The following is a 21,050-nucleotide window of genomic DNA, read 5'->3' as shown; positions in this document are numbered from 1 at the left end:
TTTGTAGCACTCAACTTCAGGTGGCATTGATACACTACTGTACCATGATAATCAATACGAACAGTGCTGATGTGTGCTTATTATGTTTAGGGCACTTTGCTAGAATTCTGAGAATTCCAGGAGTCAAATGCATTCTCTCCCAGACTAATTTTAATTAAGGAAACAAGTCACACAGTGAGCTCAAAGTATACTCCAAACAAACAGGGGCTGAGTAAATGAATGATCAATTTCCAAAATACAAAATAAGATAGAATATAAATGTTAAATCAAAGGTTTCAATAATTTTCAGTATCAGCGTAGACAATGCAAAAACGTTTGTGTTTTAGAATCTGAAAGGTACAAACAAATGATTCCATATAATTCTTCACTCTGCTACTGTGGATACCAAATCCCCCACCCCAAGCTGAACCTGCTTGCTCAAGGTCACTAAAATAGAAGATGGCAAAAAGAGAATCATACCTAGTTGTCCTCAATACCTGCCCTTGATTCTTTCCATCACATCCACCAAACCCAACACGGTTAATCCTATACAGGCTAAGGATTAAATTGCTCTTCATTTTTTCCTGGTTAATTTCATGTTCCTTGAATCAAAGTATAAATACCTCTTCTCTGGCTCAGGTCTTGGCTCTACGTGTCCCTGGATTATTTCTGATGACAAAATACATTTCAAAATTTTTTCCTTGACAATGATCTTAAATGTGAAGATATTGCCCAAACATCTAATTTCACCAATAATCTACTCTGGATCCTTTCTGTCACACACACTCCTCACAAATAAGCATTAAATGCAGAGGTTGATTGGATTCAAAGCTTGGCTCAACCCTTTCTTAGTTATGGGAATTTAGGCTGGTTACTTAATTTCTCAGTGCCTCAGTCTCCTTGTCTATAAAATGGGGTTACCTCATAGTGTTATGAGTGTTACATTAGACAACACATGTAACATTTTAAAACAATGCCCATAAGAAGCATTTGTTCTGAGATCAGGAGTTCAAGACCAGCCTGGCCAACATGGTGAAACCCCATCTCTATTAAAAATACAAAAAATTAGCTGGGCATGGTGGTGGGGACCTGTAATCCCAGCTACTCAGGAAACTGAGGCAGGAGAATCACTTGAACCCGGAAGGCAGAGGTTGCAGTAAGCTGAGATCACGCCATTGCACTGCAGCCTGGGCAACAAGAGCAAAACTCCATCTCAAAAAAAAAAAAAAAAAAAAGCAGCAGCATTTGTTATTAGTTTTTAATCCTTAGCCTATCTATACCACTTTTGGCATAGTAAATCTCATATTCTTACCCCATGCTGTATAAACTTTATTTCTTTTCATTTGTCCTGTACTTGCCTTGTGAAACTTCAAGGAGAATTTATAAAACAATGATGATGATGATGATAATGATAACAGATAACATTTTTGCCTGTATTATGTTCCAGGCACTGCTATAAACACTTTACATTCATTATCAACAGCCTTAGGAAGCAAATATTCTTATTATCTCCAAATCACAGATGTGACCTAGAAAGGTTAAGTAACTTGTCCAAGGTCATACAGCTATAATTGGTCAAACTCTTAAGTTCATGCTCTTAATCACTGCAATTTAGTGTTACTGTATTTGGTCAGCAATTCCTTATCATTTTATTTCTCTCATTTATAATATTATAGGTATTACTCATGTCCTCCATCATACTCCATTTTTCCAGAACCGTCTGAGTCAGTCATTATTCCTATCCTCAAGGACCTTGCATTTCAGACAAGGAAACAAAATAAATGTGGATATAAAAAGCATATCCACATAACAAAAACAAACTTGTTCTAACCCATCCAACTCCATCATGCTTGCTTATTTCATTCTTCCTCAAAGCTTCTCTCTACCCAGCAACAATAGTTTTTGAGAGTGTATCTAATCATAGCACTAAAACACTATTTAAAGATATTGGGCAGAGTAAAATAATTTTTCAATAAAATTCAATTAGCTCATGAGTTCAAATAGGAAACACACACTACTGTCTTTCAGGAGGAGGGGAGAGGCCTGAGGAGGTTCCATAGCAGAGCTTTTGTGAAATTAGATTCTGGATTTCTGTAAAAGAAAATGTTTTATAACAGAGACAATGAACAAGAAACGTGGGGAATTACCTATATGCTGTCTGAGTGCTACTAACAAAGGCAGGTAATGGTGTGGGTGAGACACCACTAACTGTCAGGGTATCTTGTTGAGGGTCACTGCTGCCGGAGTGTCAAGGTCAGGATAAGACGGTAGAACAAAGCAGCAGCAAGGAACGCCTGCCTCCCTGGCTGATCCGCTGACGATTAGCAGCGTAGGGGATGTGAGCAATGATAATATCACAGTCTCACATGCGTTGAGCACTTTATAGTTTATAAAGCACTTTCATAGTCTTTATCTCATTATATTTTTAAAGAATTTCTTATGGAAAATTCAGTAATAACCAAACCTGCCGAGGAACGCTTCACTTTTCAGGGATACATTTTCATGATTTGAGAAAAGCTATCTATTTTGAGTTGGGTAACCACATGAGCACCGATTTAGAAACTGGAATTCAATGAAGGAGAAAGAAGACTCTAGGGTTAACTAGAGGGATAGTACAGCTCATCCCAGACAGTGCCAGAAATTATACAGGGAATCTGCAAAATCCTAAACATTCTCATTAATGCATCCAAATCTAGAAAGGAGCAAACTTTATATAGGCATTCTTCTCTTCTCCTTCTTCTGACTGAGTAATGGATTAAGTAACCACTGGGAAAAGCAAATGAAACACAGAAAACTAACAATTGGGTACACCCTCTAATGGGCATGAAAATTCCATGACGACCCAGTGAATTAGAGAAATGATCCAAAGCCCAAAAGTAAACCCTAATGAAGGTTTAACAGAATATCAGATGAGAGAATTAAGTCTGGCTATTCTAATAAAGATCACATCCCTTCTCAGTTGAACTATTCTCCTCCCTACCCCATTTTCTCAAGCTACAGAACATGGACAAAACATGAAATACTTACTTCTCGAACTGCAACTTTGAGGGTAAAAGAAGCTCATATTATGAGAGGTGGGAAGATAATTCAGAAGCCATTCACACTGTATATTTCAGAGTTACTCAAACATGATCAGAGAGAAAACAAACAGCACAGCAAAAAATTCAGACCAACAACAAAACCAGGAAAAGGAGGACAGAAGCACATCACGCAAAAGACACAAAAAGGACCCAACAACTAAAGGAACACCAGAAAAAAAAAAAAAAAATCCAAATAGCTTTATGCCATAAAACAACTTAATAAGAACAAGACTTTAATAAAAGAGGGGCTCAGCTGAATACAATTTAATTGAATAAGAGTCTGCCTCTTGCATGAGAGGGTAAGCCTACTACCTCCTATCTCTTCCACTGATACAAATAAACACTGTACAAAATACAAGGATGCTGAGGACGGGGAAAAGCAAAACAAAAGCCAGTGGCTTATGGAGAAGCTACCCACCAAGAGGTGAATTTCTGGGTTTATTGTTCTTTTTTTTAATGTGGTTTTTCCCCAAATGCAGGCCCCAATCACAGTCGTCTGACACAGGAGTACTGTGGAAATCTAAAACTCTACTTTTTATTTCTATTTCAAATTTCTCAGCTGAAGAGCTGTGAAAAACAGCCCTTAAGGACTGGAAGGTGTGGAGGGAATCCCAGAGTGAGGGAGTTGGAGAAGGGGATACTCTAATTCTATATATGAAACTACACAAGTTCCCAGCTCATCTCTGAGCTGTGCATTTGGATGTGCGGGACATATCCAAAGCAGCTTAGCAAGGGCTCTGAGAATGGAATGAGGATTGTAAACCACCATCCAGGTTTCATACTAACTCTTGAGTGTACAGGCACAGACAGATCAAGAGGAGGATGTCAAAGGCTTTGAAAACTGAACCAAGACTGGAACCCGCAAAAGGCAAGACAGAAATGAGGCTAATTCTTCATAAAACAAAAAAGCAAATATTAATATTCTTCACAGGGTTATAATATAATCCAATATTGAACCACATAATGTTCAAAATGCCCAGGATACAAGCCAAAAATTACTAAATATACAAATAAGTGTTGGTCACATTTGTGTAAAAACAAAATCCACATATATGGCTCAGATGTTGGAATTAGCAAATAAAGGCATGAAACCACCTATTATAGCTGCATAGTCCATGAGATAAAGCTGAGCTTGCTTTAAATTAGTAGAAAAGTAGAAGCTCTCAGGAAAGATACAAAAACTATAAAAAACTTAGAAATTTTAGATCTGAAAAATGCAGCATGTGAAGCAAAAAATTCACTAGAGGCCAGGTGCAGTGGCTCATGCTTGTAATCCCAACACTTTGAGAGGCCAAAGTGGGAGTTTGAGACCATTCTGGACAACAGAGCAAGACCGCATCACTGCAAAAAGAAAAAAAAAAATTAGCTGGACATAGTGGCACATGCTTGTAGCCCCAGCTACTAGGGAGGCAGGAGGATCCTTGAGCCCAAGAGTTCAAGGCTACAGTTAGCTGCGATTGCATCACTGCTCTCCAGCCTGGGTGACAGGAGACCCATTCTCAACAACAACAGAAAGACAGAAAGACACAAATAGAAAGAGAAAAAAGAAAGATTGATTCACTAGATTGTCTCAATAACAGAATGAAGATAATAGAGGAAAGATTTAGTGAACTTGAAGATACAAAACAATAAACTATCCAACCTGGAAAATAGGGAAAAAATGATAATGAACAGAGCCTCAAGGACCTGTGGAACAATATGAAAAGATCTAACATATATGTATGTGGAGTAATATAAGGAGAAGAAGAAGAGATTATGAAGGCAAAGTAAAGAAATACTGTGCAAAAACTCACCAAATCTACTGCAAAATTTTTTCATATATCCAAGAAGCTCAGTCAATTACAAATATGATAAACACAAAAATCCATCACACACGCAATTTAATGGATTTAAAAAGAAGACCTAAAGAAACAAAGACCAAAACAATATGGTTCAGAACTAAAAAGCAATTTGGAAAGATCAAAGAGCAGAGGGGTCACACTAAAAATCAAATTACTGACAGAGCAACAGTTTGACGTAATCACAGTGAATGCATATGAAAAATAAAATAAAATAATTAGATCATTTAAGACTCATAGGAAATAAAGACAGTAACATTTGTATGTGTACAATTAATATGACAGAAAATATATTCAAACATATACTTAAAAAAGTCCCTAAAATGAAGAAAAAAATATAGTTCAAAAGAGCTTAGCAAGTTAAAAAACTGATACAAAGAATGAAGAACAATTAGATAAATCTTAATTAAGTTACTAAAATTCAAGGGAATAAAAATCTCTACACAAGTGGATGGAAGAAAAAAGAATCTACTACAAGGAAGAAAAGTCAGTCTGACCTCATACTTATCCAGAATTCACATTCAATACAAGGAAGCAATGAAGAAATATTTCTCTATACATGTAAATTGTATATAGCCTAAAACTATTATACCCAACTAAAATGTCATTCAAATATAACAAGCATGGAACTTGAGAAAATCAGGACTCATGAGCCCTTTCTGAAAAAGATAGAAGAAAGCCCAGCCAATTAGGGTTGGAGTAAGAACTCAGGAATGGAGAGCTATCATCCAAAGAACTTCCACTGAGATCTGAGTTCACTTAAATATGGAGCCAATACTAAACAACTATGGAAAGCATTGTTATAGAGGAGAATGCAATTGTCATTTACAATATAATGATAACAATGTAACTAACAAAAATTGAGAGGTAGGGGAATGGTAGGGAAAGTTGTGATCTTCATCCTTCAGAGCAGAAAAGCAGTGACTGATCCTGACTAAAATTGACATATATGATTTTCTAAAAAAACTGCTCCAATATCAAAACACATATACTCTCTTTTTCTACCATTACAGTGATTGTTGATCTAATTTGTATAAAAAGTAGGGGTGTTCCATCATTCTTTTTTTTTGCCCCGATACATAGCAAAGAAGCTCTCACAAGAATAAAATATGTAACCTTTACCTTAGTGGTACTATATTCTAACTAAACAAAATAACTAACTGACTAGAAAGAACATAGACACATTTGGGTTTTACCCAAATCAAGTTCTACTTGACTTTTCCAAGACACACACAGATGCATATAATATCCACTTTTAATGCCTGGCCATGCATTACCAGTCTACAGAAATCATTGTATTCTTATTGACCTGCTCACTTTAAAAACATCCCAGTTGGTTTTCAAATGAATATGCACAGATTGTGCCTCAGGCCCATTATAACCAGATGATCCATATCTAATTTTATGGTAAAAACACCATTTTCGCAACTCATTTATTTAATTCTTCCAATTTATACGCAGCAAGTTTAGATGGGATTAACTAAATGGAGGAAATATGGGCAAATACATTTCTCTTCCTGATGTACTTTAAGATCTTCATAAAAGACTTGTTTAATAACTTATTCCAATATTTGAAACTGGTGATCCTGAAACAGTTTAGGATATACTATGAATGACTCAGATATTATTAAGATGGAATGGTTGGGATACCTGGGATACCAAGTGATGATGACAAATACCTTCAAATATCTTCAAATGTTTAGAAATGTATATCCTGCTGTGTTTAAAAAAAAATTAAACTCTGGTTTGTCTAAAAAAAGGTAGTACGTAAAAATCCATAAAAGAAAATAAAGATATTTGAAGACAATAAAACCATGACAACAATAGAAGTTCTTGAATGTTTCCTATATGGCAGGTACTCTGGTATGAAATCTACATGGATCATTTGACCTCATCCTGTAATATCCCCATTAGTTAGTGCCCTTTTCATTCACCTGATCCAGGGATACTAGATGGGGAACATACTGGAGGACACAGGAGACTACCTCCACCTCCCTGCCTCTGGAGAGGGAACTACATGTCACCTCAACCCTGTGTCCCATTTCAGAACATTTCTGGACAGAATTTAGGCACTGTTACTTTATGCCCACATGTGTATTTCTTTGGAGAGTGCCATCAGGGAACCCTGTCACACATATTGGGTATATAATAGTACAAGTTATATGGAGATACGGCAAAGTTTAGGAAAGTTACACACAAGCAATGAACAGATTAGATATCATACTATTTTAAAATAATAATAAAGGTAACATGATTTTAACAAACTCTGAATCAAATTGTTGGTGTCTGGTGGTTACAATGATTCCTTAGCATCTATAATGTGGTATTAGTAAGTATAAAAGTCAGTTAAATATCAGTTTTTAAACTTTAAAGCCATTGGTTTTCAAAGTGTAAATACCCTAAATATTTACACAAAATTCAACAAAAGGAATCCAAGGTTGCACAGTTTTTAGATCTAATGGTACATCCTAGCCCAAAAGACTACCTCTTTCCATGAAGCCAGATAAAAAAGTTTTGGTCTAGAAAGTAAACATGTAGAGATATTTACATTTGGGAACAGGGATATCTTATATACAATCTATGTAGCACTGTCATAGAATTCCTCACTAAAAATTTTGCCCTAAGTGAGAGGATGCTCACCCCATGTATAGGTATATATGCAAGCCTACAGGAAAAAAAAAATAAGTGGTTAGTCCTTGATATGGTTTGGCTCTGTGTCCCCACCTAAATCTCATCTTGAATTGTAATCCCCACATGTTGAAAGAGGGACCTGGTGGGTGGTGATTGGATCATGGTGGCAGGTTCCTCCATGCTGTTCTCGTGATAGTGAGTTCTCACGAGAGTTAATGGCTTTAGAAGTTTTTGGCAGTTCCCCCTTTGCTCTCTCTCCCTGCCACGTAAGTTGTGCCTTGCTTCTCCTTTGCCTTCCACCATGACTGTAAGTTTCCTGAGGCCTCCCCAGCCATGTGGAATTGTGAGTCAATTAAACCTCCTTTCTTTATAAATTACCCAGACTCGGGTAGCATCTTTATAGCAATGTGAGAACAGACTAATATAGGCCTCCAGACCAGCTTTTCCAATGTATATTCTGGGGAATAGGCCTGCTCTGACAAAGGGTTCCTTGACTGAGTCTGTTTGGAAAATGCTGAGATATTATTATAGAAGCTCAAAGCCCTCATGTTAATGTATCTTGTTAATGCATAAAAGGTAAACTGAATTTAATACATTTCCCAAACCTTTGTGATGTGGGAAGTCATTCATGGGTACATATAAAAACATCTGATACCACCCGGGTCACTGTTTCTCCTCACAGACCGTGGATCTCAGGTTCTATTGAAGAGCTGTAGAACTATCTAGAAACAAAGCAGCTCTTGAATGAGAACTGTGAGAGCAATGCCCCATACAAGTCCCACATGGCACCAAGTCCATTGAGGAGGATTTAAATTTAGTTTACCAATGTGTCCATATATCAATAGATTATAACCTTCTTCCCCCAGAGAAGGCAATCTGGCCAAAAATCCAAGGTGAATGGTGGGATGGGGGCATCTCTGTGATTATCATTCAAGATTCCTGAGACCTTTACCTTTCATGAAGTCAGGTGGGAATAACGATATGCTATCCTCCAGGAGAAGTACCATGGAAGACCAACAATCCCTCCCTATTCCTTTATGGATCTCTCACAGTGGGATAGTGGAGAGGGATGTAGCCCATAAACATTTTAGCTTTTCTTACTGGGTGACTGCACACATAAATCAGGGCCCCTTCTTTCTCCCTGAATCAAGGTTCACTCTTTCATTCCCTAAGACTGGACTCCAATTGTGGTATACTTTGAGTCTGCTTCTCTTCCTTGGTCACAAGTATATGGAATTAATTAGCAAGAAGGCAAGTGGAAGTAATTCGGATTTTTGGAACTACATATGTAAAGATGCCAAACTATCAGTGAGACGGAGAAAGATAATAAAAGTCTTGGGGTAAAAGCAGCTTCTTATAATGGCACTTAGATCTTCCTTGTTTTTAGGTTCTGTAACAGCCACATAATCATGTATATATCCACAGCTAGGCAATGTCCAGGCCTGTTTTCTGTCACTGAACCTACATTTCTGGCCAAAATGAGATCATAGTTTGAGTTATAGGAAAACAATAAACAAGATGGATGCAACTGAAAGAGAAAATGCAGATTTAATTATTTGCCATAGGGAGTATTCCTCTGTTACCAATCAAAGGACTGGAAAGTTGAAAAGTTTTGTTTCAACGAAAAAGCATGGATTATTTTTTTTAGCATGGAAATTTTATAAGGTAGGAATTCTTTTTTTCCAAAACATGGTCTCATTCTGCTGCCCAGGCTGCAGTGCAGTGGCATGATCTTGACTTACTGCAACCTCCACCTCCCAGGCTCAAGGGATCCTCCCATCTCAGCCTCCCAAGTAGCTGGGATTACAGGTGCATGCCACCACACCCAGCTAATTTTCGTACTTTTTGTAGAAATGGGGTTTTGCTATGTTGCTCAGGCTGGCCTCGAACTCCTGAGTTCATGCAGTTCACCCACCTCGGCCTTTCCAAGTGCTGGGATTAGAGGCATGAGTCGCCTAGTCAAGCTAGGAATTCTTGATTACATATGGATCTGTAGTAAAATTGTTCAAGAGGTCACTTTAGATTTGGCCTGGGTAGCCTAGGGTTTAGCATTTAGGCAAAGGAGAGGGGGAAAGAGATAGCTATTCTCTGTGATTATTTCTATTGTGCACTTATCAAATCAATAAAAATAATAATTGTTATTGATGGTGGCCTTCCCGCTGATTAAACGGGCCAATTTAATTGCTTCTGTGAAGTCACACAGCTCTTAAGTATATATCATGGCGTCAGTAAAGAGCATTCAATTGCCCCCAGCTTTGTGGACAGGATGTGCATGGCATTGATTTAATTAGAGCTCTTAGATTGCAACCTGCACTCCTTCCTGAGCCCCTCTCAGCTGGAGACTTCCTCTGTTCTTTTTAAATGCTGCCCTGAGCTGGAACAAAGCAAGGTGCCCAGCAAGAAGCATTGGATTGCATCACAGAGAGGATTAAAATGCCCATTATGAGGTAAGATTCGAGTCAAAGCAGAAGGAAAAGAAGACAGGCTGTAAAAGAAAATGGGCTGCAGGCAGTAAAATATTGATTGAAAGAACTGAAAACACCATGGCATCCACACTCCTGCACTGCCCTGCACGCCCTGAGGTCTGCCAATCTCTTGACTTCATAATCTACTCTCCACAGCTAATAATGCTTCAGCCACTCTGGTCTTCCTCCTGGCTTTCCAACACAAGACACTGATTCCTGACTTGGGTCTTTACAGTTGCCTTTCCTCTAGCTGAACCCTATGCTCTATACACCAGCTCCCAGCCATCTTCATCATTTAGGTCTCAGCTCAAATGCCCTGTCTTCAGGGAAGCCTTTGTTGGCATCCTAGTGAAAATAGCTCCCCTCCCCAACTGGACACTTTCCATTGTGTTGCTCTCATGCATTTTCTTTGAGGCACCAGTCAATGTTAGAAAGTGCATGGTTTATTTCTTTACTTGTCTATTGTCTGACTAATTAAAATATTAACTCCACAAGAGTAGGGACTGTGGGCCATCTTCACTGCTGTATTGATATCCAGTGTTCAGAACAGGGTGTGCACGGAGTAGATGCTTTGTAAATACTGACGGGGAACAAAAAGGGGAGTGGCTTGAGAGAATGAGAAAAGGTGAGTGGCTTGAGTGAATGAGAAATTTACTAACATTCATCTCAAGATCTCTGCTTCCTGCCTATACCACATGGTGTTACTAGGTAATGTTAAAAACAGGTATTGGGCCAGGCGCGGTGGCTCACACCTGTAATCCCAGCACTTTGGGAGGCCAAGGTGGCTGGATCACGAGGTCAGGAGATCGAGACCATCCTGGCCAACACGGTGAAACCCCGTCTCTACTAAAAAAATACAAAAAAATTAGCCAGGCGTGGTGGCGGGCACTTGTAGTCCCAGCTACTCAGGAGGCTGAGGCAGGAGAATGGCGTGAACCCAGGAGGTGGAGCTTGCAGTGAGATGAGATCCCGCCACTGCACTCCAGCCTGGGCAACAGAGTGAGACTCTGTCTCGAAAAAAAATAAAAAACACAGGTATCAGACAACACAACATCTAGTCCTAGCCCTGTTGCTTACTAGCCATGTAATCTTGAGGAACTTAACCTCTCTGAACCAATTTCCACCTTTATAAGCAGGTTTATGAAAAGGCTTAATCTCATGGGACTGTTGGAATTTTAAAATGCATCAAAGGGCTTAGAATAACTCAGCCAGTAGTAAATGCTTAAGTAGTGTTGCTATTATTGTTGTTACTGCTATGATTAAATTTACTATATATCATGAAAAGTATCAGGGACCAGAGAACTTTCAAATGGATGCTCTACTTTTTAAAAAATTCCTAATTTAACACAGTTTTTTCATTCAAAACAACTTAGTGTGTATCTATAGACATCCTCTTCCATCTCAATATATCATGTAGTCGGCAAGTTCAATAACTGGGCAACCCCATCTTCTATATGGACCAGCAAATGTGCACAGTCCAGCCTCCTTTCTGGCACAGTCACGAGTGGTCTTTATAAATAATTTTGGAGAAAGCAAAGTTTCCATTGTTGAAAGCTATGGAAGAGATTCTTAATTCAAACAGTATTAGGGTGGTGGATGAGGCAAATTGGAGCATGTAAAATTTATTGGACATCATAAAAGGGAAGCAGGGATAGGGCCAGGGAGATGGGGGGTTCGATTACTGCTGAATTGCTGGCATAATAACCTGCAGCACATCACTGTGCGCCACTGGGGCTGGGAAGCACTCTCCCCGGATGATTGCTTTATGTCACCACGGATGCTACTGGCCCATCAACTACGACCCTGGGAGCAGCAAACCCCATCATAAGAAAGGGAGAAATGTAAATTTCAAAATAGATATATAAATATTCGGTGGCCCAGTGTTCCATTAGTCATTTATATTCCTGACTTTGGAATGCAAAAATGTAAATCCAGGGCCCTTCTGCAGTCAGAAGTCACCCAGGGTTCATATAATAATCTCTCTGACAAGGACTAAGCTGTGGCTGGCAATAAAACCTAGGGGGTCAATAAGCTCACTAAACATGCTGGGAGAAAACAAGGGAGAGATACACTCTCAACCTCAAATGGGGGTAGAGAGAGATTGACTGACATGTCAAACCCATCCCACCTAGTCAGAGATTTCCCTGATGCAATGGGGGCGTAAGGACAGAGCTGATTTACTCACTGACAAGCCTACATCCCTGTAAGCAGAATGCTCCAGAGCTCATTCTCGAGGTTCTGAAGGGCATGGCATTTTTTTCTGATTTACTACCATTTTATCGCTGCAAGAAATGGACACAGCGCAGATGCCCATAGTTCTAAATGAAGGTAAGTGATGTCCTTGATGCAAGCTCTTCTAATGTTCTCCTTAAAAAGGAAATCATTAAGAGTTACATCAGATCGAGTCTGATCTAATATATTAGGGGTGAGGGAAGTGAAAGGAGAGAGATGTAAATACCATAAAGCCAAAGAAATGGAAATCGCTCCAGTACAGCCCCATGGAGGGCAAGTGCAGAAGCACGCACTAGCCCTGTCATTCCTGAATGTGGGAGAGAAGCAGGACATCCAGGAATGAGAAACAGGAGGAGATGATCTACCTCAACCTGCTTAAGACAGAGAGGAAACTAAGGCACAGAGGACTATGTGTCAAGATCACACAGCTGATTAGAAGCAGATTTGGCCCAGACCTGAACCTACTAATTGACTCCCAGGGTTAGGGGTTGGGTTAGCATTAACTTTGGCCTTCACACCAGGTTATATTTGTTACAATTCCTCTCCTCTTCATTTCTGTTCCATAGGGAATTTGGCACTCTAGCATATACTGACACAAAGCCTACCCCTCAAGTTTAGGAATTAGAGAAGTGATTGACAGCCTATATGTGGCTGAGGTAGAAGATACATTTTAGGAGGTATACAGAACAAATATATGTAAATCATTTTAATAGCAATATGCAATATTATGTAACCTAGGGACTTCATGAACATTAATTAGAACAAAATAAGATAAGTATTTAAGACATTTTAAAAGTGAACTGATTGCAAGAAAAACACCGAGTAAATAATAATACAGGGGCCAATAGACTGGGTACCATTCTAGAAATATCCTCAACATGTTTTCCAAGTCAGTTGTGTCAAATGAGACATTTCACACAAAAATGGTGATTGTACTCACAAGATTGACAGCTATAGATGGAATCCACATCTTCATTCCAGAATATTATGTTTACAATGGAATATTATTCGGCCATCAAAAAGAATGTATTTCTGAAACATGCTTCCACATGGATAAACTTTGTTTTCAAGGTTTATGTCTATAAGCTAGACATAAAAGGACAGATATTGCATGATTCCACTTACATGAAGCAGATAGGCAAATTCATAGAGGCAGAAATAGAATAGAGGTTACCAGGGCTGGAAAGTGGAGAAAGAGGGGGTTATTGCTTAATAATTACAGAGTTTCTATTGGAGTGATAAAAAGGGGTTTGTAAATAAATAGTTGTGTGGTCGTACAATACTTTGAATATCATTAATGCCACTGAATTGTATGCTTACAAGTTTAAATGGTAAGTTTTTTACATATATTTTTACCACAATTTTAAAAGTTATAGTGTAATATGTCAAAAATCATTGAATTATATAATTTAAATGGGTAAGTGATATAGTACGTGAATTATACCTCAAAATAGCTGTTTAAAAAAATATGTGCATAAAGTTAAGGATATTCTTGCCAAGAAAGGAAGTTGCATATGGTGACCTGTGGAAATTCATCTCAACTATGGGAATGCCATTCTTTATCATGGCATCTGGTCTATCATGCCCCAAAGAGTCCCTATAGAAGGAGGCATGACTATCTTGGGTCTATCTAAGGGAGGTTAGTTACAATTTGAATTTATCAGCACTCTTGATAATGTGTCCCTCCTGTATCATTTTCCCATAAGAGCTATCTGGGAAACTCCAGCCTGTATTAATTGGATCATCACCCAGAGATTGAATGTTCTCCGGAATCAAAACAAACTCATCTCCTGTTAGAAGTCTAGTTTTTAAATTCTAACCTGTGAATTTTTGAAATTAAGTTTCAAATTGTCATCCATTCAATTTATGTAAATCTACTAGGGCATTTCTCAAAACTCATCAAAAATGCCACTTTGTAATAAATATAAAATAGTAATAATCTACTTAACCCAAGGTCTAATATACTGAGTTATAAATAAAGAGGCAAGATAACCTAGTGTCATGGACATGGAATTTAGTAGTCAGACCTAAGCTGAAGCCCCAGCTGTTCTACCTCCTCACTTTTCTTACTTCCCTGTACTTAGTTTCCTATTCAAAAAATTGAGATAATGACTCTTTCCTCAAACAGGTATTGTGAGAACTAAAATAGATAATATGATGAAGAGTACAATATTACTGCATATAGCAAATGTTCTATAAATAGTAGTTAAATACGTATTCATAAACACAAAAAAGCAACACAGGATCTAGAGAAAGAAGAGCTGGCAAATAAGAAATTATCAGTCTTCCTCTAGCAGCTAACAGGTAATCCTGTCTTTGCAAAGGAGTATTCTATGGAGAAGCAGGTGTAAATCTCCAGATTCTAACATTATAGGATGAAATGGCCTAGGAACATATCCAATTACCTTTATTACAAAAAAGATGATTATTATTATACTACTAATACTAGTGTGAATATTTATTGTGTACTTATTATATGCCAAGCATTTTCATACACATTTTTTTATTATCCTGGTTAATCCTCCCAACAACTCTATGAGGTAAGTGCTCTTAGTATCTCATTTTCTAGATCAGTTAATCAAGGCTTAAAAAGGGTAAATAACTGGTCTGAGATCATGTAGAGATTAAGGGTGATGGCCAGGATTCCAAACACAGGCTATTTGACTTGTAACCTTAACAGCTATGCCATCATCCATTCTCACTTAGAAATCTTGCAGATGATTAATTTACTTTGCCAGTTAGCCTAATACCAAGACAGAAGGTACCTAGAATGCAAATGTAAACAGTTTGGTGGTTTCCTGAACATCATCCCTCACGCAAATGGAAATAACATGTTAGTCTTTTGGTTTGTAAATTAGTTTCTTAGACATGAACTAATAAGGTCATTTTTAACACGTGAATGACTAGTAATAACATCAAACCAACACACATGGAAAGCTGATGATCCGACTCTTCCCCACCAATAACCAATGTACAGTCACCTTGCGACTCAGCCCATAAGGACCTGATGGGTCTTCTGTGACCATTCCCCCAGCACTCTCTTAAGTGTGAACACTGGGCTCCATACCGAGCCTCCCCTGTGCTTGTTACAGACATCCAAAACTTCCTGACCATGTGGAAAGTGAGGAGCACTTCCTGAGAATGGTCCTACTATTGGAGAAGGGCACAGGTCCCTGTGTGCTCCCAGGACAGAGAAGGCAGAATTTGGCTGCACTGAGTGTGAGCACGTGAAAAGAAGCAACTCTAATAACCAGGGCTCAATAGTGCTTGATGAGAACCACTGAGCCCTATATTGATTGTGAAGCGCCTATAGCTGCTGATGCTTGACAGATGACACTCAACTTTCAGCCTGGGTGGAAGAGCAATAATAAAAACATTGCCCTCAAAGAAAGAACTCCAAACCGTTATTCAACCTTTCCTTTGGAAATGTAAGGTTTCTCCTTAGAAACATGAATAAGGTACAGAGAACAGCTAAAAGATGAGGAAAGACATAAATTGGATTGGATCAACAATTTCCTGCTTCTGCCTCCTGCTGTTCACACACTCAGTCACACAGAGTGCCTCTGTGCAGGCCCCAGAGGTCATGGGATCAAATATAAGTTTCGAAAGTTGAAGAGGGAGAATCCATTTCAAATGACTTAGAGGATAACTGTCACTGGAATTAATATGGTTGGAATGTTTAAAATTGCCACAGGTTCCTTCACTTTTGAAAGGTGTCAGGCCCCTGTCTTGAACACTGCATGTCTGTCTGTGATACCTCAGTGAAAGGCTGCATTATCACAGACAGTTTCAGGCTAAGGAAAGCTTATTTAATTTACTGAACTGCACATAGAAATTGGCAAAGATGAGTCCAAAAGGTTAAGCATGGGGCATGATTCTTACCTCTCTTCATTTCCCATAGTACTATAATGTCCCATTAAATTTTCCTTTCACAAAGGTGCCTGAAAATATGTTTTACATTTCTCCATGCGTACCTTTCTGTTTAGTACTCAGGACTCCTCTCCCAAAGAATTAAAACAGATGAGACATGAGACATAGAAATCTGCTCCTCTCCTATGGGATAAAGTTGGAATTTAAGAGAGCAAAATCTGAAGTGCTAAATTGGGCAAACAGCATGAGAAGCAGTTGAGCTGACTGAAATACTTGTAGTGGACATGCCTTCAACTAAAATGACCATGCCACTTGCAAATGGAAAACACATTATTTCAATCTGCTTCCTCTTTTTGTTTGTTTTTTGTTTTTTTAGACAGAGTCTTGCTCTGTCACCCAGGTTGGAGTATAGTGGTACAATCTCAGCTCACTGCAACCTCTGCCTTCTGGGTTCAAGCAATTCTCATGCTTCAGCCTCCCAAGTAAGTGGGACTACAGGCATGTACCACCACACCTGGCTAATTTTTTGCATTTTTAGTACAGACAGGGTTTTGCTATGTTGGCCAGGCTGGTCTTGAACTCCTGGCCTCAAGTGATCTGCTGGTCTTGGCCTCCCAAAGTGTTGGGATTACAGGTATGAGCCATCATGCCTGGCCTCAACCTGCTTCCTTTCAACATTAAAGGTAAATGAACATATTACTGCTAAAAGGAGGAATAAAAGTAAATGAACTCAGATTCTCAGGTTTCCCTTAGAGTCAATGGAACCCTTCCAAATGGCAGTAGTTCCAAGGTTTAGCTCTTGCAAGATTACCTACGAATGAGTTATGATGACAGCAAATCCATCATTATTATGAAGGCAGAGTTTTAGATGGTTGAATAGAGCTTTCCATTCTTTTTTAACCTGTAGCAGAAGACATCAGAGTTGACAGAGGTTTTGCCACTATAACATAGAAGGGCCTCTGAGTTACACTTTTATCCCTCTCAGGGTCACCTATCACCAAAATCAATTTATTTCTTTGTTTCAATATTTATGCATGTTCAACATTTTACCCCTACATATTATTCTTGCTCCTACATAGCATTCTTCCACCTGAGCCTATTCATGCTTTCTACATAGCAAGCACTACGCAAGATGGTAGGGATCCAAGAATGAACAAGCTCCCATCCCTGCCTGGGCTTATAGTCCAATGGGACAAAACACTGTAAATATCTGAGATGAGTTATGTAGAAGCTTGAGCAATGTGCTATGGAAGAATATCTTATTGAGTCTAAAAGGCAAAAAAGATAAAGCAACCATCGTGCAAGCTTGGAAACAATGCCTCAGTAGAATCATCACCAAATTAAAATAGCACATCAACTCCATTTTTTTCTATTTTGATTTTTCTTTGAATTTCATATTGCTGTAAACTGATAAACATTTTTTGCAAAAGCATAAGAAAGAGAGAGAATGAGATAAATTGATGATCTTTAAAAAAAAAAAAATTTGTTGGAAATTCCTTTTGTGGTCCCAGATTATAATAAAGCACATTGAAACACTTCATCAGAAACAAGTTTGCCTTGTAATCAACTTTCTAGAGATGAAAAGGTGACCCAAGAGGTATCTTCCAAAGTAAAGATCAGTCATTTAATGTTTGGAACGTATCCTTCTGAAGATAGCATTTGAATTTTTTTTTCAATTTGAAAATGAGATTATAAACAACTACAAAGAAGACTTTCCCCAAAATGCTAATGTTAACAACATTGCAAAGTTCTATGAAAATGATTCTATTTCCTTATGAGAAAAATTATGTTAGGGCATACAACATGTATATTCTGTAAAGAAAATGGTTAGCAAGGGCTTAAGAAAGGGCAAATGGCTGGCAACAATCAGGCACAGCAGCAATCAGGCACAGGCCAGAGCCAGCTGTGGAAACAGAGTGTCACAAGTCACCCCGGCCAGCATGACTTCCCCTGGTAAACTTGCTGGAAAGCATGAATTTGTCAAGAGGGTTCACTTTGGGGAAAAAAACAGGGACCAGCAGAACCTCAGAACTAAAGGCCATGGATTTGGAAGCTTGAGAAAGAATCTGTACGGAAGAAGTTAGTGCCCGTTCTCCAAGCCTAGGGCCAAGTAAGTTGCAGAGGAAAGATGTTGAATAACCCAAGACCAATCAGAGAAGATGCAGGTGCCGAACACATATATGCCAGAGAGTTATTTGAGATCAGTTACCTTAATCTTTCACTTGACAGAAGATGAGACTGAGACCCAGAAATGGGAAAAGACTTGTAAACGTCACACAGTGCCAGAGCCAGAACCTAAACCTGAATGCCTAGTGACTGTACTTTCCATCACCCCACTTTGTTCTTTTCACTGAGAATCATTCAGAAAATAAAGCATGCTGATGAGAAGCAGATGCATGAGTGGAGCAGGTTGGGAGCATGAGGCTAGTATGAGTGAATACTGGTGGTAAAGATTTCAGTCACTGAGAACCCAGGTGATTCCTGATTCTAGATTATAAGCATTTGAAGGCTTTCGGTTTTCTTTAAGAAATGGAGTCTCATGTTGTTGTCCAGGCTGGAGTACAGTGGCATGCACATACCTTGAACTCCTAGGCTCAAGTGATCCTCCCACCTCTGCCTCCTGGATAGTTGGGACTACCAGTGAATACCACCATATCTGACTAATTTATTTTTTATTTTTTTAGAGACAGGGTCTTGCTATGTTGCCCAGGGTGGCCTTGAATTCCTAACCTCAATGATCCTCCCACCTCAGCCTCTCAAGTAGCTGAGATTGCATGAGGCTTGTTTTCTAATTTTATTGCCAACAATTTTGTTCCCCACTAATATTTTTTCCTTCTCCAACAACTCCATAAACCTATCAAGATGGCTCAAATGTCATTCTAAATTTGTTTTTTAGTCATAATCCACCTGTTGTGCACATGTGGCTCATCAACGAGTTTACATTATGGGTTCATCCTGCAGAAATGTTATCTATCTTTATAAGTATGTGTATAAAAATGTTTTTGCACATATGACTTTCAAAAAATATGTAAAGCAAATATTTAAGGTTCAACTTGCAGACTCATTATTGAAGGTATGTGTGTTGCTTTTCAAGGCTTACGAGAAGTGAGTATAAATAACAATAAACCTAAGTAGAAATGCCTAAAGCTAATTATCTCCTTGATACTATGACCTAAGCACAAGAGTGTAGTCAAAGGCTCTTATTTTTGCATGTCCAATGTTAATTCACTCTTCATTTCATAACAACCAGGGTGTCATTTTTTTTTTTTAAGAACCAGTGCTTTCCACCTTTCTTTTCATATGATTCTGATGGACCTGAGCCCAGTTCCTGGTAGGAGGTATGTGTCTGACCCAGGTGATTAGTTCAAACATTGAAACACAAGCCGGCTGGGTGCAGTGGCTCACGCCTTTAACCAGCACTTTGGGAGGCCGAGGCGGGTGGATCTCGAGGTCAGGAGATCGAGACCATTCTGGCTAACATGGTGAAATCCCGTCTCTACCAAAAAATGCAAAAAAAAAAAAAAAAAATTAGCCAGGCGTGGTGGCAGGCGCCTGTAGTCCCAGCTACTCAGGAGACTGAGGCAGGAGAATGGCATGAACCCAGGAGGCAGAGCTTGCAGTGACCTGAGATCACGCCACTGCACTCCAGCCTGGGTGACAAAGTGAGACCCTGTCTCAAAAAAAAAAAAAAAAAAAGAAGAAGAAGAAAAAAAAGAAAAGAAATGCAAGCCAATCCAGCCAATAAAAGTCAGTCTTCAAATTTTGTCTTGAACTATTGGAAACAGCTCTCTTTCCAGTGGGGTTGCTAAGCTGGCAAGAAGTAATGCATTTGCTGATATTGGCCATCTTATCAAAATTTATTTCTTAAAAATGCTCACTTCAGTGGTACCTATACTCAAATTATAATGATACAGAGAAGATTAGCATGGCCCCTGCACAAGGATGGCATATGAATTTGTGTAGTTCATATATTTAAGAGAAGGAAAAGGGTGCAGAAAACATACTTAATGAATTAATAGCTGAAAACTTTCCAAGTCCTGGGAGAAAGATAGACATCCAGATCCAGGAAGATCAAGGAACTGGAAATAGAGTCACTCCAAACAGGTTTTCTTGGAAGCACATTATACTCAAATTGTCAAAAGTCAAAGACAAAGATTGAATCCTAAAAACAGCAAGAGAAAAGCATCAAGTCACATATAAGGGAACCCTCATTACATTAATAATGGGTTCTCAGCAGAAACCTTATAGGCCAAGAGAGAATGGGATGACATATTCAAAGTACTAAAAGAAAAAAAAATGCCAGCCAAGAATATTATACCTAGCAAAGCTATCCTTTAGAAATTAAGGAGAAATAAAATCTTTTTCAGACAAGCTAAAACTAAGTAGATTTATCACCACTAGATTGGCCTTACAAGAAATTCTCAAGGAAGCCTTACATCTGGAAAATAATAATCACCATCATGAAAACATGCAAAAAATGGCTGTAAAACTCGCTGGTAGAGACAATACACAAGGAAGAAAGAGAAAAGAAGCAAGGCAATACACAACAGAAAAAGAGAAACCTGTTACTACAGAGAATATCCAAGTGCAAAATTAAATAATAAGTGAGGAAGTAAAGAACAAGATATACCAAACAACTAGGAAACAATGAATAAAATGACAAGAGTAAGTCCTCACCTATCAATAATAACCTTGAATGTAAATGGATTAAATTATCCAGTTAAAAAACATAGATAAGATGAATGGATTTAAAAAGAAAAAGATCCAATTATATGCTGTCGACAAGAGACTCACTCTCACCTCACATGTAAAGACATCTATAGACTTGAACTGAAGAGATGGAAAGATATATCCCACACTAGGAGAAACCAAAAGCAAGCATAAGTAGCTACACTTATATCACTCAAAACACACTTCAAGTCAAAGTTCTAAAAAGAGATAAAGAAGGATATTAT

General features: G+C 38.5%; 1 protein-coding gene and 1 non-coding gene across 10 annotated transcripts in view; one reads left to right on the top strand and one right to left on the bottom strand.

The window, feature by feature from the left end:
* LRMDA (leucine rich melanocyte differentiation associated) overlaps positions 1 to 21,050 on the bottom strand; it is a 1,152,373-nt gene that overhangs the window by 287,829 nt on the left and 843,494 nt on the right. The window lies entirely within an intron of this gene.
* On the top strand, positions 19,968 to 20,069 carry LOC116269660. The gene has a single exon (XR_004177267.1). It is a non-coding gene; the product is annotated as a U6 spliceosomal RNA (small nuclear RNA).

The sequence above is a fragment of the Papio anubis genome, chromosome 11 (genome assembly GCF_008728515.1).
Source record: "Papio anubis isolate 15944 chromosome 11, Panubis1.0, whole genome shotgun sequence".
Lineage (NCBI taxonomy): Eukaryota > Metazoa > Chordata > Mammalia > Primates > Cercopithecidae > Papio > Papio anubis.
Note: the sequence above shows the minus strand (reverse complement) of the source record. Positions and strands in the feature narration are given on the sequence as shown.